Source organism: Canis lupus, chromosome 22 (genome assembly GCF_011100685.1).
Source record: "Canis lupus familiaris isolate Mischka breed German Shepherd chromosome 22, alternate assembly UU_Cfam_GSD_1.0, whole genome shotgun sequence".
Taxonomy (NCBI): Eukaryota; Metazoa; Chordata; class Mammalia; order Carnivora; family Canidae; genus Canis; species Canis lupus.
In genome coordinates this window covers 53,022,653-53,037,193 of record NC_049243.1, presented here as the reverse complement: position 1 = coordinate 53,037,193, position 14,541 = coordinate 53,022,653, and positions in this window count along the sequence as shown.

Genomic DNA, 14,541 nt, shown 5'->3' with positions numbered 1-14,541 from the left:
CATGCATGGATCCCATCTAAGTGAGGTAATTTTCTGCTGTAACTGTGTCTCATACTTTTTACACATATTTGCATTTGCTACTTTAAGAACTTCAATATCCATCCATATTGGACATTTTTTCATTACATCCAAACTACAAACACCTAAATTTATGCTTTATTTACAACATTTTCACAAGGGGTCCTGAATCAAATATTGGCCTAACAGATACATTAAATCAATTAGCCTGGAAGGTTAAAAACAATAAGTAGCCATATGAAAATGACCTGTCCTAAGCCTCCTGTTATACAGTCACCTGTCATAGTGTCATCAAATGAGTTATAAAAGTTGCTCTGACCTTCTACCTTCTGAAAGTACTACTATGATACAAAAGAAGCACCTAAATGCTTTGTCCATCAGATGTGGCACGGCTGGAGGTACTGCTGGCAGCTGAAGTGTTCTCTGTTGAGCAGCTAACAGATGATGGCACCATTGACTCAAGATCCTATAGAGGATAATTGCTCTGGTGGCAAGTAAATCCATTTTAGAAGCCTATTTTTGAGATGGTAAGAAGCGTGAAAGGCATGTATTTAAGTTGTTTAGTATGTAAATATGTAGAGAGATGGACAGATCTTATATTTATAGATGTATATTTTGAGATAGTTTTATATTTGTTTCTATGACTAGTCTACAGAGATACAATTGACACCATGAGAGTAGGTGGCCAAGAGGACTGTGCAGAATCAAGGAACCAGAATATTGAAGGTGAAACCACACACATAAAGACACATTTAAAACGTGGTCATATAGGGGCACCTGGATGACAGAGCCAGTTAAACTTCTGGCTCTTGGTTTTGGCTCAGGTCATGATCTCAGGGTCATGAGAATGAACTCCATGTTGGGCTCCACACTCCATGGAGTCTCCTTAAATCTCTCTCTCACTCTGGCCCCCTTCAAATAAATAAATAAGTATTTTTTAAAAATTTAAAATAAAAGGTGGCCATATAGAAAGTCAGTTAAAAAGACTGAGATTAAAGCTTGTCATAAAAGTAACAGTAGAAGAGAAAAGAAGCCTTAAAACCAAGGAAAGACATAATTTTAGTGAATGCCTGTTGATTTGAATATTATGAAAATCAAATATTCAACATCACTCTTTTGAGGTGAATGTTGATGTTTTTGTTGATGATAAGTTTAGACTTCTGAATTTTCTGATATCACAATTAACCCACACAGTTGCTTAATGAGAAGTATATGCAAAATTTCTAGAATGACAACAAATTGAAGGCTATATGAACCTATAATATGCTTAATTAATGAAATAACATTTTAACCAACCAATAGGTAACAGCCTGCTTGGAATGGAAAGGTTTGTGACTGCAAATGAGTTTGTTAACTTCACCAGTAATCAAATCTGAAAGATTGTTATGGTAATAATTTTTTATAAATCAAAAAATAAATGGAATAAGCAAGATAACTGGAACCAAGATGAGGATCTATGTGGCATTTGATTAACTGCCAGGAAATGACTGATTTTCCAGTAATCAAAATGAAAAAGGCAATCAGATGGGTTTATAATATATAACACCACAGGTTCTGTGATATGTGTTATTCATAATTTACCCTTCTTGTGGATAATTAGTATTGTGAATACTCAGCATATATTAATGGTTGACAATTAAGAATTCACAAACATGTTACAAGTTCAAAGGATCTCAAAACCACTCAAGGGATAGCATAAAACATGGCGATCTTTTAAAATAGTACACCTGTTATAATTAGATGCTGGCAAGAGCAATGATGAAAACAGAAACCTTTCAAATCTGCTTTGTTTGGATTTGGAAGACATCACCATCAGGAGAGGTTAGGGAAAGAGCTCTTGAACTCTACTAAGCTTTCCTTCTAGACAGAAAGAAAAATAAATAAATGCATGTGTGGAACAAATAAAAACACAAAGCAAAGCTCTCCCCAACCCAACAGAAAGCAAAAAATCCTTCAGATGAATGGCTAGTAACAATGAGTAGACATAAGAGATCCACTTTAGGCAGTTATCTTTTCATAAGGGCCTGATATTTAACATTCATGATTTAGAACCTAATTGGTAACCATTTACAGTATTCACTACTGTGGACTCAAACTCTTTTAATGAGAAAATACCCCATTCATATTAAAAGTCTGGGTTCCAGTAATGTTAAATATCATCTTCATGCATACCTGAACATGGGCTACAATTTAACTATTTCTTAAGATATATATTTTCCAGGATGCCTGGGTGGCTCAACAGTTGAGCATCTGCCTTTGGCTCAGGACATGATCCCAGCGTCCTGGGATCGAGTCCCCCATCTGGCTCCCTGTAAGGAGCCTGCTTCTCCCTCTGCCTATGTCTCTGCCTCTCTCCTTGTGTCTCAGGAATAAATAAGTAAAATATTTTTTAAAAAATATATCTTTTCCTCTGTTTTTTAATTTACAGGACAAAATATAATTTTTAATATTTAAATGCCATTAGAATTACTTTTATTGAAAATTCGATAGAACTATGACTTGATTTTAAAATCCACATTTTTAAAATAGATTTTTAATGCAAAACCAGTAGTTTACTGCTTACAATGCAAAAAGTAGGGGAAACACAGTTGAAATTTGGTTCGGCTCACTGTCCTTAGAGATGCAATAATAATCATTAAGTTTGCTGCTTGAACGAAGTGATTTCTGGAGTTATTGTAAACCATTCCTGTGTAAATCAGGGAGTGTGGAGGGTTTTTGTTTGTTTGTTTGTTTGTTTGTTTTTGGTTTTGTTTTTGTTTTTTTTTGTCAGTATACAATAGTTCCTTATCCTCTCATTAGGGGTAATAATTAGAAACAGCTTATTTTTAAAAAGCTTCCCTACATATCATTTGTTTCTCTCTCCATCTTGCTCTCTGGATTGCCAGGAGGCCACTTTGGATTCGGTTCAGTCTCTGCGACATTAATATTGTGATTTTCTCATGTTGGCACACAAATAAGCAGAATGTGCCCTCCGACCCACAACTCAGGAGTGTACTTTGGCACCAACACAAGTGGCTCTCAGGGCAGTGTTTTTAGGGTGACAGAAGCTGTAGCAGCAGGAACATGGGTGTGAAGAGCCTGATGAGCTACCCTTTACAGTCTAAAGCCAGCTAGCCAGGCCTTTTCCATCTGAAACAGAACTTCTAGAAGAAGAGGTTGTTCCCAAATGAGGTCTTCGAAAGTTAGAATGGGACTAAAACATCACTTGGCACACAAAACTCTGCCTAGATAATATCTTTATTGATATTTTTCATGTTGTTTAGACGATGAATGCATTTGTCTCTAATGTATTTGTTTATGTGTGTGTGTATATATGTGTGTATGTATATGTTCATACATGCATTTGTGACCACACACAGACACACACGCACACACATCTCAGACAAACCTTAACCAGCTGTTGTTTTATTGTCTCATGATTTGTGATATATTTATAGCAAATAGTTTATCCACCTGGCCATCAGGAGAAGTCCATAAACATGAACATTTGACCATGAAAATATTCATATTGCTTTTGTGTTCAAAAATTTCCCCCAAGCCTTCTTTTTTTAATATTTCATGTGGTATTCAAGAAAAGGGATTCTATAATTATTTTCTGCATGCCCAAAAGACCTATTGCTAAAGTTCCCAGGTGATTATAGATTTTTGAAACAATGTTTAAATTTTAAATAAAGAGTATTATTTAACTTCAATATAGAATTTAGGTTTGACTGTTCTTATAAAACAGCCATGATCAACTCTTTGAAAAGAGCATATAAACCTGGGTCAGCCTTCATCACTTCTGTGGCTTGATTCAATGAAGTGTGACCATAAACTTCAAAAGCACGGGAAAAATACGGAGACAGTTCCACAGTGATGGGATCAGAGATTTTTAGAGCTGGAAGTCACATGTGGGATCAATGCAACCCCCTAAACACACAGAGGAGAAATAGATGATACTATTTTTAAAGAAAGAAGTATTCATTGTGTTGAAAGAGAAGGCAAAAGAGTACCTTGCAAATAGCCAATATTTAAAGAAAAATAGAATATAAGGATGCTTTTGCCATATAACACACACACTGTATACACATGCATACAACAGCACATAATCACACATAACAGCAATATATACCCCTTTCTGTCCAATCAAGGCAAATAGTGGAGGCATACTCTGCTGTAATTTGAGACATTCGAGAATAGATGAGTAGATGCCCAAATGATGTAGGCTGCTGTTCAGACTATCTGAAGAATTTTTAGTGCTGACATCTTTATATTTGGTATCAAAAAAATACTAAGTTAATATCTGTGGAGCCATTTTTAGATTTCAAAGCACTTTTTTATGTATCTCATTAAACTGACACAATGAGACAGGTACTAGTACCCACATTTGCCATAGGTGGAAAATAAATATCAGAGAAAACATAATTTAGGAAGAATCCCACAATTAGTAGATACCTCTGATGATAGTGCTGCTGGTGTCATACCCCAAGTGATAATGCAAAACAACAATTTATCTTAAGAAAGGCTGGCTTTTAGAAAGATTTCCTTACAAATTAATCATGAAAAGTTTAGGTTTTCCAACAGTAAGTTTCTGTTGTGTGAGGAATACACTCAAGCATACATGGATAATCCTGGGTAAATTAGTACTATCTGATGGAAGGAACAGAGGGAATGCAGGTTCAGGCACAGTCAAGCTTGTAATCAAATCCAGGCTTACCGTTTTACTTGGGTCCTATTGCCTCTATTTATTTACCTTCACTGAACTTCAGTTATGCCATCTATGAATAGTGGAAAATGCCCATTTCGAGGGGCTAGCGCTAGGCTCAAAGGGGATTATGTGTGTAAAATGCTTTCCGGCAGCCCTTCCAAGAATGCTATTCTGCAGTTTTGTAGTTATGTATAAATCTTGTCTCTTACAGTCAGGGCTAGGGCTTGACAGAGTTACAAGTAGAAATGGCATCAAGTTTAAGTTTTACCATTGAAGATTAAGAAATCTTTGTTTTCTCCTGTTAATAAGTACGTTAAGCAATTACTATGTGCCTTTTGCAAATGACATATAAGATAAAATTTACACACTTTAAATGGTGACCAACACATAAAAGTTATTAAAAAAAAAAAAACATTGTTTGGAATATTGCTAAAGTTGCTACCAGACGGATGTTGTCTGGTGCTAAAAATACAGTGTTATGGCTTTTCCTTAGAACTCACAAAAATATCAGCTACAAAATATTATTTCTGCAATAGTACTGTAAAAGGAATGATAAGCATTGGGTTAGGGTTTCTTTTAAATCACACATAAATGAGTAAATGTCCCACACTCATCCTTCTACATGCAATTAAGTTATGGAAAACATTCCAGGTCTGCAGTTCTGTGTACTAGTGCATAGTGTACTACTATTGTTCTGCAGGTTGGAATAGGCTATAAAATAGCAGATAAATGAGAGTTTTATTATGATTTGTGTACACCTTAAACATAGCTAGATTTAGATTAAATTTTATTTCTATTATTTTAAAACTATACATTTTCAAGTGCCTCATGGTAATGCCACAGATGAGGGCAGGAATTAATATTTTTGTGCATCTACTATAAATTCAATATAATTTATGCATTGTTATTGGATTCTCACTTTGTTATATATCAGTGTTCTAAATAATAGAGTTAATAATTGAATAGCTAAAATAGATGACATGCTTATTCCCTGCTAAAGGAAGAGTCCTGGATGGATGTTCATGACAGAGTGGTGCTTGTGTTCTAACTTATATTTAGGGGAAGCTCCTTACATCTTGTGGCTTTGCCATCCCCGACTGACTCATCATCATTTGAATCCAATTAAGAAAAAGGAAGAATCTCATACTGAAGTTTTCTGTGGCCAGACCTGGTTGCAGCACATATCATTTCCCCTCAGGTTCTTGAGAAAAGATCTTAGTCCCATGACCAATACAAAGCACGCTGGAAAATGTTTTCTACCTGTGTCTTCAGAGATGTTCTTTAGGTTCTGAGTATCAAATAATTCATGATAGGAAGCAGGTTTTGTATCCAGGTATATCTGACTCCAAAATTTGTGTAGGTTCTACTTCTCAGGTTTGAAAGATTTTGTGTTTCTTCTACTCCCAAGCTCAAAAATCTTTACACTTTTTTCTTCCTCTTTTCTCTCCTGAGTTACCAAAGAAGCCAGAATAGATAATCCTCCTGCACTCAATATCTTTAGCTATACACATTGCCACTCTAAGCATATAAGTGTACCTGAGTGAGATAGGAACACATCCACCAAATTCTATGTCAAACATTAACATGAGGGTTGCCTAAGAAAGGCTATGGAGCTCCACTCTTGACTCAGAATTCCAACATGCTCTAATAGTAGAAATATAAATATTCTACAAAAAAAGATAAACAGGATCCAGTAGTTGGAAGTATAATATTTTGAAAGCCACACAAATGTGCTTCTCGGCTCTGCTTCAAGAGAGATTGCCAGGGGTGCATACCCAACTGGCAGCCCCAGCTGGCACTCACCTGGATCATCCACCACAGGAAACGCTTATGCCACACTCCCCTCAGGCTCCTTCTAGTGAGAGTGAGCACAGAAAGGGCACTGGTAAAGGTCCTATCTGCAGATTCACGGGACTCCTCAAATGGGAAACTTTGGTTCTGGAATCTCCCCCAATAATCATGATCAACCTCTCTTAGAATTCTACCACCAGCTCCTGAGACCCTTTACACCAAATCTCCCTTCTTTCCCTCTCTCATCTCAGAGCTGCCAGACCTGTGTTCTGAGATAATCTCCTCCTGCGCCCTGCCCTTTGTTCTTCTAAAGTGTTTTCCCCAGTAACTCTCTTGCTTGTCTAATCTTGAGTGTCTACTTGTACCAGGAGGCAAACTGACAGGAGTATTGAAGTGAACTATGTAGATGGTAAAAAAATCATACACACACACACACACACACACACACACACACGTATGCTTCATATACATATATGTAGGTGATAAATATAGATATAAATACAGATAGATATAGATATAGATATAGATATGTAAGGACATTAATAGATAGACCCAAAAGCTAGCAAAATGCTTGAATCAGAAAACACTGAAACTAACCCAACTAAAATCTGGAGCAAAACAGGGATATCTATATAACTGCTATCATGTAATGGTATAAATGAGGAGCTAGGTAAAAAAATAAAATAGAAAAGAAAGAATCATAATTTTAAAAACCCAAAAGAAAGAAGTAAAACAATCAGTGATGATGATGCCAGCCTAATTAAAAATGACTGCAAACAAAAAAATTCAGAAAACATAAAATCAATATAAAGAAATCAGTTGCTGTTACACATAAAAAGCAATAACTAGTTATAAGATACAATCGAAGGAAAGGCCCTACAAAAAAAAATTTAAGATGATAAAACACCTACATATTTAATAAGACTTATGCCAGACTTGTACAAAAAAAAACTTTAAAATATCACTGGAAAAAAATAAAAATTGAACAAAAGGAAAGACATCATATCCTCTGAGAGGAGGACTCAATGTTGCACAAATGTTAATTCTCTATAAGTTCATTTGCACATTTGACATGTACCTAATGAGATGCCAAAATTGTGCTGTTTAGAACTAGACCAGTTGGTTATAAAGTTAATATGGAGAAATAAACACAGTGAAGGAATATTGGATTGAATAGACCAATGAAAATCATTGGTCCTGCTAGATATTAAAATATATCATAAGGCATCCATAATAATGCCACAATAATGTGGCATTGTATATAAATAGACTGTCAAATAGAATTCAGGATCTATAAAATTTCTAAAAACTTAATAGAGAAATGAATTTAGTATAACATAAAGATTGTTCCTAACTATAAAAATCAACAAGGAAAAAGAGGCTATTCAACATAGAAGAATAACTAGGGGGACATTTGGAAAAAATAAAAAGTTGGATCTACACCCCACACTACACACCAGGATAAATTTTTAATTACCAAAGATTTATATGTGAAAAAATTAAGCCATGAAACTACTAGAAGAAAACATGGCTGCATCCCTCTCTAATATTAAAATGGGAAAAGTCTTTTTAACTAAGACTCAAAACGCAGAAACCATAAATGAAGAGTTTGATCAATTTAACTGCCTAAAAATCAAAACCTCCTGATGGAGAAAGTTGACCCAAAACAAAGTCAGGAGGAGTGAGGGGTAAGAGGAAACAGCATTCAAATTTACCACAACAATCAAGCCTGGATCATTTCAATAATAACAAACCAACATGAAACCCAGTTGGAAAAATATGCATAGACAGCACATCAAAAAGAATACTTAAAGGATTCTTAAACACATGAAAAGATGGTCAGCCTCACATATCGTATGTGAAATGGTCTACTAAAGTTATACTGATTTTTTTTCCAGATATTTAAGGAAAAAAAGTTGTATTCTGATAATTCACTCTGTCATGAGGCTACAGGGAAACAGGCCCTTTCCTACATTGCTGGGGTATATTAGCGCCATGTTTCCAGAGGGCAACATCGTGTCATCACTATGAAGTTGGACCCCCAGAAACCCAGCCATTGCATCCTAGGAATTTACCTGCACTCATATGAAATGACACCAGGCTATTCACTGCAGCACCCTTGATAGGAATACAAGGTTGGAAATAACTCAAATATCCAGCAATAGGGGGTCACCCAAACAATTAACTCCTTATAATGAAATGCGACACAGCTTAACACAGAAGAATGGTAAAAACCGTATTCAAATGTAGAAGTATTTCCAAGATACTTCAAGTAAAGAAGACAGGGAGCAGTGCTAGTACATATGGCATGCGGTTCACATCTATGTATGTACACAAAAAAGAATGAGAATGTACATGCGCGTATGTTTGGTTGTGCAAAATGGAACTTTGAAAGGAAGCATAAGAAACTAGTGGCCGTGGCTCCCCATGTGTGTGTGTGGAGGGGATAGGAGGTGGGGAACAACTGTGCAGATTGAGGATGAGAACATGAGACTTTCCCTACTATATATTTTATAACTTTTGATTTTGCATTCAAATTCTTTATCTATTCAATTTCTTTGATCACAAGAAGAGTTCCAGAGCAAGCAAAGGCTAAAGAGATATATATATTTCATTTATCAAAACTGTTTATTCCGACAACTACAGTGTGGCAAAAACAGTGCGAGGCAATGGGGAATAAAGGAGGACAATTCTGGTACTTAAGGCGCATACAGTCAAGTGAAAGAAGCTGACAAGCAATCATGACCTAGATTTACAACTTGAGTGGTTGAGGAAAGGAAGCTGCACCAGTAGAAACAAAATTCAAAAGGGAAAGCCACTTTAAGAAATAATATAGTTGATAGGAGATGCTCTGCAATTTGACGAAATGAAGGATTTATGCATATTAAAAATTCCACCCTGGAGTAGATAAAAGATTAGCATGTAGAAAAGAATCCAAAACTGGATTTTGAGTATGCTTTTGAGGCAGAAGGTCTAAGAGACAAAGCAAAAGGAGAAAGGAACCCAGAAGGAATCCTGGACCATGTCCACATTTATTGGAGTTTAGATATTTTTCTTTTTATCGAAGTTCCATTCAAGACCCTGATTTTTGAAACTCATCCCTGGTAAAGGAAAGATTGAAGTGTTTTTCAAATACAGCTAAAAAGGGCTTAAAATGCTGTAACAGTCTCTGGCAAAACCTCTAGCTTTTTATAATAATAATAATTACAAAGAAAACTCCATAGTTCAGATAAGTACAGTCTATGTACAACATGGTAATCCTGAAGTTGTGCATCTGACATCTGGGGAGATGTCTGGTGCCAGTTTATGATTTATGTCGCAGGAAATTTGCAGGTTCTTTGGATACAGTATTACTCAGGTAAAAAAGACACTTGGATTCAAATCCATTTTTCTTTTATTTTTGATCATTCAGAGAAATCATTTCATGTTGAATATTAATTCTTCCTCAAGCCAGCTGGTAGAACACCATGCTAATGAGGCCAAAGTCCCTCGTTCACTCCCTGTACTGCCAACAGGCCTCACATGGGGACAGCTTTTTCGTATGCACCTCTAATCAAGTCCAGCTGTCTCCAACTATGATACTGGGCACAGAGGGACCCTGGTGGGAGAAGGTGAATTTCTGATGAGGAACCGCCATCCACAAAAATCGCAGAAGTTTCTAACCTAGTTAACTCACATCTCACAACATGATAGCCTGTGGACTCCAGTCACCTACATTTGTCCTTCAGGGGTTTTTTTTAACATAAGAAAAAAGATTATTCAAATAAGTATTTCACAAATGATTCACTCAACCGGAATAAAGGCAAAATCCAAGGTTATGCCTGCAAGTGCAATCGAATCCCTCCAATGTCTCCTAGGTGTTGTTATTGTCAACCAGACCATGCTGTATTGCTCTTGTTTTAAATCTGAACATAACTTGGCCATGCAGGAAAAGAAACCCACAAACAAAAATGCATTTTCAGACCCCATCACAAGTTCTGCCAAGCATAGAGTTTACAAGTGTAACAATGGCAGCTGTTCCCAGTAGTAAGAACAGCTGGGAAAAACAGAACCAGAGTCATTATCTCTCAGATTATGATCTGTTGGAACAATGCCCAAAATATCAACACTGACACTGAGTGACAGCAGTTAGCCTCTGATAACCCCTTTAAAGTTTGTGTTTCATTTCACCAAAAGAATTAGTAGTATCACATATTCACAAACAAACAAAACACCTCAGAATTATCCCAGCAATTGAAGTATAACCTATTTTCTTTCAGATATTTCAAACTCAAGATCAGAATAAATATTAGTCACTCTATTCTCCTGAAAGATTACACTCTAAACCAGATACATATTGGGGGGAGAGAAGTAATAGAATTGATATACTGTTCAAATTATCCATGAAATACAATCAAGTTGTGATTAGAAACTTCCACAGCTAGAAATAGATACCTCCAATGTCCAGATGACTGAGGATGGAGAAACATCTTGTCAACCTTATGCTCTGTGGGAATGAATTTGCATTATAAATTCAGAAAATGAGTTAAATTTAAGGAAAATCTTAAGGGAAACTTAGAAAAGAGAAACAATGAGTTGGGTGAGGGTAAGAATGTAGTTCAAAAGGGTTATGAATTCAATTATGAAAAAGGTGGGACATATAATGTCATGATTTTGGCTGCAGAAATAAATAAAATTAACAAAAGCTTATTTTTTCTTGTTTTTATGAACAACATAAAACAAAGAGCAATCAAGCCAGTCATTAGGTAGTCTCAAAGACTGGTCTAATACCTTGACAACTGGAATAATCTAGATTCTGTAAGAATTTGATATTAAGAGAAATAATGTCTATCTGAAGAATAGAATAAGGAAAAAAATGGCGGTGTCTGTGGCCATCACACATTCCTTTATACCTGTAGAATTTTGTTTAACAGCAAAAGTTAGTTCAAATATTTCAGATAACTTATGATGTAGGTTATAGAAACTTAGATGACATCACAACTTAAAAAAAAAAAGCGTGAATTTTAGAATCAGGCAGAACAGAGATTTAGTCAGCAAGTCATAATTACTAAAGTTTGTCAATTACTTCCTATATGCCCAGGGATCTTCTGCAGGTTGTACGTGAATTAACTTCTCATCAAATTCCCCCATCCACCTTTGACTTTGTGTTATCATTACCCCTGTTGTATAGTTGAGGGAAAACAGCCACAGAGAAGCTGAGTTACTTGGCCAATGTCATAGAGACAGCAGTGGCAGAGCTACCCTGTAAAATATTTCATATCCCCTAAATATCATCCAGAAAAGTCATCTCACTTGGTCAAGTCCATTTGCTCTTCTGTACAATATGAGTGAAACCTCGTAAAGGACATTATGTATTAGCATCAAACCTATTAATTTCTGCAGAATAGTGGTTCAGTGCTGGTTGATGATCATGACGGTCACCAGAGATTTTCTCTGGAGGACTTCAGAAAAAGAAGACAAATATCCTTCCCAAATACCTAAAATGAGAAAGTTCCTTGATTGCTCTTAACTGATAAGTGAGGAACTCTTGTTAAGTTTACCTGTTTACCACAGTTTTGAGATGTACTTGTTCTGAGCCTCCAGATGTAAGCTTCATGCTGTGACTTTTTTCTTCCTCCACATTAATAAAAATAAGCTGAGAAGTAACACATATCAGAGGTGCTAATGAGAGGACTAAGGAAGTCCAGAAGTGAGGAAGGGACTTAATGGCTGCATATATAATTATTGGCTGACTTCATCCCTGTCCATACTCCCCTCAGCTCAATGAGACAAGTGTCTTTCTGACAATGGGGCCCTGATCTCCTTTTCATGGAGCCTTTACTGTAGACAACTCATAACTGTAAATTATTTCTCTGCCTTTTGAGATACAAATCTTCTCTCTTGCCAGTTTTACAATCCTGGACTGTCTTTCTCAAGGACCTGGGAGCCATCCCTTTGATATGTAGTAAGGAGAGATGGTGCCTCTATCTCCCAGTCTCTATGGGAGAGTCAGAGCACCAATTAGCAAATGTAGATGCCTAATCACAGCCATCCAACCTCCCAGCTAATGTCCTCCAGGGCTTTTAAACTAGCTCCCACAGAGCTCAACTCCTGATCCTTTTGTCAACAGAAAGGAGCTCAGTCTCTCTCCTGTTGCAATGGTCTGGACCAAAGTCTTCCTTTCTTGTTTAACTGCATCTGATGCAATTTTTTCTTTGACAGTGGTGGTTCTAACATTCACCGAGGATGGCAGACACTAGCAGGATAAGGGAAGAAAAGTGCACAAATGGGTTTTCTGGTGCCAGCATTTCTCCTTGTTAGCTCTTTATGTAAAAGCACCAGCACGTCCATGACATCGTGATTGGGTCATGAAAGCAGGCACTCGCGGAACACAAAAATCTTGGTAAGGACTGGAAAAGAGGGGGAGGGATAAAAAAATAAATGACAGCTTTAGAAAAAGAACAATTATAAAATTTATATTCTAAAGGCATAATAATAGACTTTTATGCAAATTAAAATGCATTTAAATGCAAATTCAAGGCATATTTTTATGCAAATTCATATGTGGTCCTCCTGTCTATTGCACATATGTGGTGGTGACCTTGTAAAGACCTTAGCAACAATTCCTACCTAATGTTTTAGAGCACTAGGTAAAGGAGAGGTCTATTATGAGCATCTTCAAGGGACTGGGGCAGTCTGGGGAGGAGGAAGGGTTGGGTAACTTCCTAAAGATCTGAAATACTTAGGAGAGACCAGTGCAAGAAAACTCTCCCAGGACAGCTACAGCCTAGAGGGGCCAGTCTGGATTTCAGAGCTCTTGGTCATCATTAAAACCCAGTGTCTATCCAGTACCATTAATGAGCCCTGAGGAGCAGACTTAACTTTTCTCCAGGCTGGGGGGGAATCTCTGAAAACATCTGCTACCCTTCGAAGGAATGGCAAGTGCACATTCACTCTCTTTAGCCATGAGAACTTCAGGTCAGGACTCAGGTAAATTTATGTCAATATACAGTCTGTGAGATCGTGGGTGAATAAAAGACTTAATTTCTCTGAGCCTCAGATCCTCAACCAAAACAGAAACAAAAGTCTCTAATAAAGAGAGGTGTTATGGTGTATAATATCCTACCTGGCCCTTAGAAGTCACTAAATGTAAGCACTTGCCATTGTCATTATTATCTTTATAATTATTATGACTTTTCCTACATTTTATTATTTATTCCCAACTACCAATCTTAACATCCATTTCCCACTTGACTGTAGGCTCATGTGAGCACACATAAATGTACTTTTCTGAGAAATGAATTTCAAGCAGCTTCAGGCCCGGATAAATTAATGTTTACCACACATTTGCTATAATGACCTCTACACAATATTTGCTCAATACTTACTTTTGGCTGACTTTCCAAATCCTATGTTGTATGAGTTTGCTAGGGCTGCTGTAATAAGGTACAGACTGGGTGGCTTAAACAAGAGAATTTATTTTCTCACCATTCTGAAAGCTAGAAGTCCAAGACAGATAAAGGAGTTGGTGGGGTCAGTTTCTCCTCAGACCTCTCTCTTTGGCTTGTAGATGGTTGTCTTCTCCCTCTGCCTTCACATCTTCCCTTCGTGTGTTTCAGTATTCACCCCTCTTTTAATAAGGACACCAGTTATATTAGATTGGGATCCTTAATGACCTTAATGACCTCATTTTAACTTAATTACATTTATAAAAGATCTTGTCTCCAAATATGATTGCATAGTGAGGTATTAGGTATTCAGACTTCAACACATGAATTTTGTGAGGAACATAATTCAGCCTATAACATGGGCTTTGCCTTCATGTACATCTTTTTTATGTAATATTTTTGCCTCACCCATTAGATTTTTTCATTATTTATCATTTTTATCTGTATTTGATTATTCAGACCCATTTTAAACTTCATCTGATACAGAAAGACCCTAGTCTAGATATGTGACTTGGAGTCACCCAGTCTCTTAGAACAAGCCTGAGTCTTGTATAGAAATACATGCTAGAATAAGATTGGAAATTCCTGGGAAGTGAAGTCCAAGTGCTGGATTTCTTT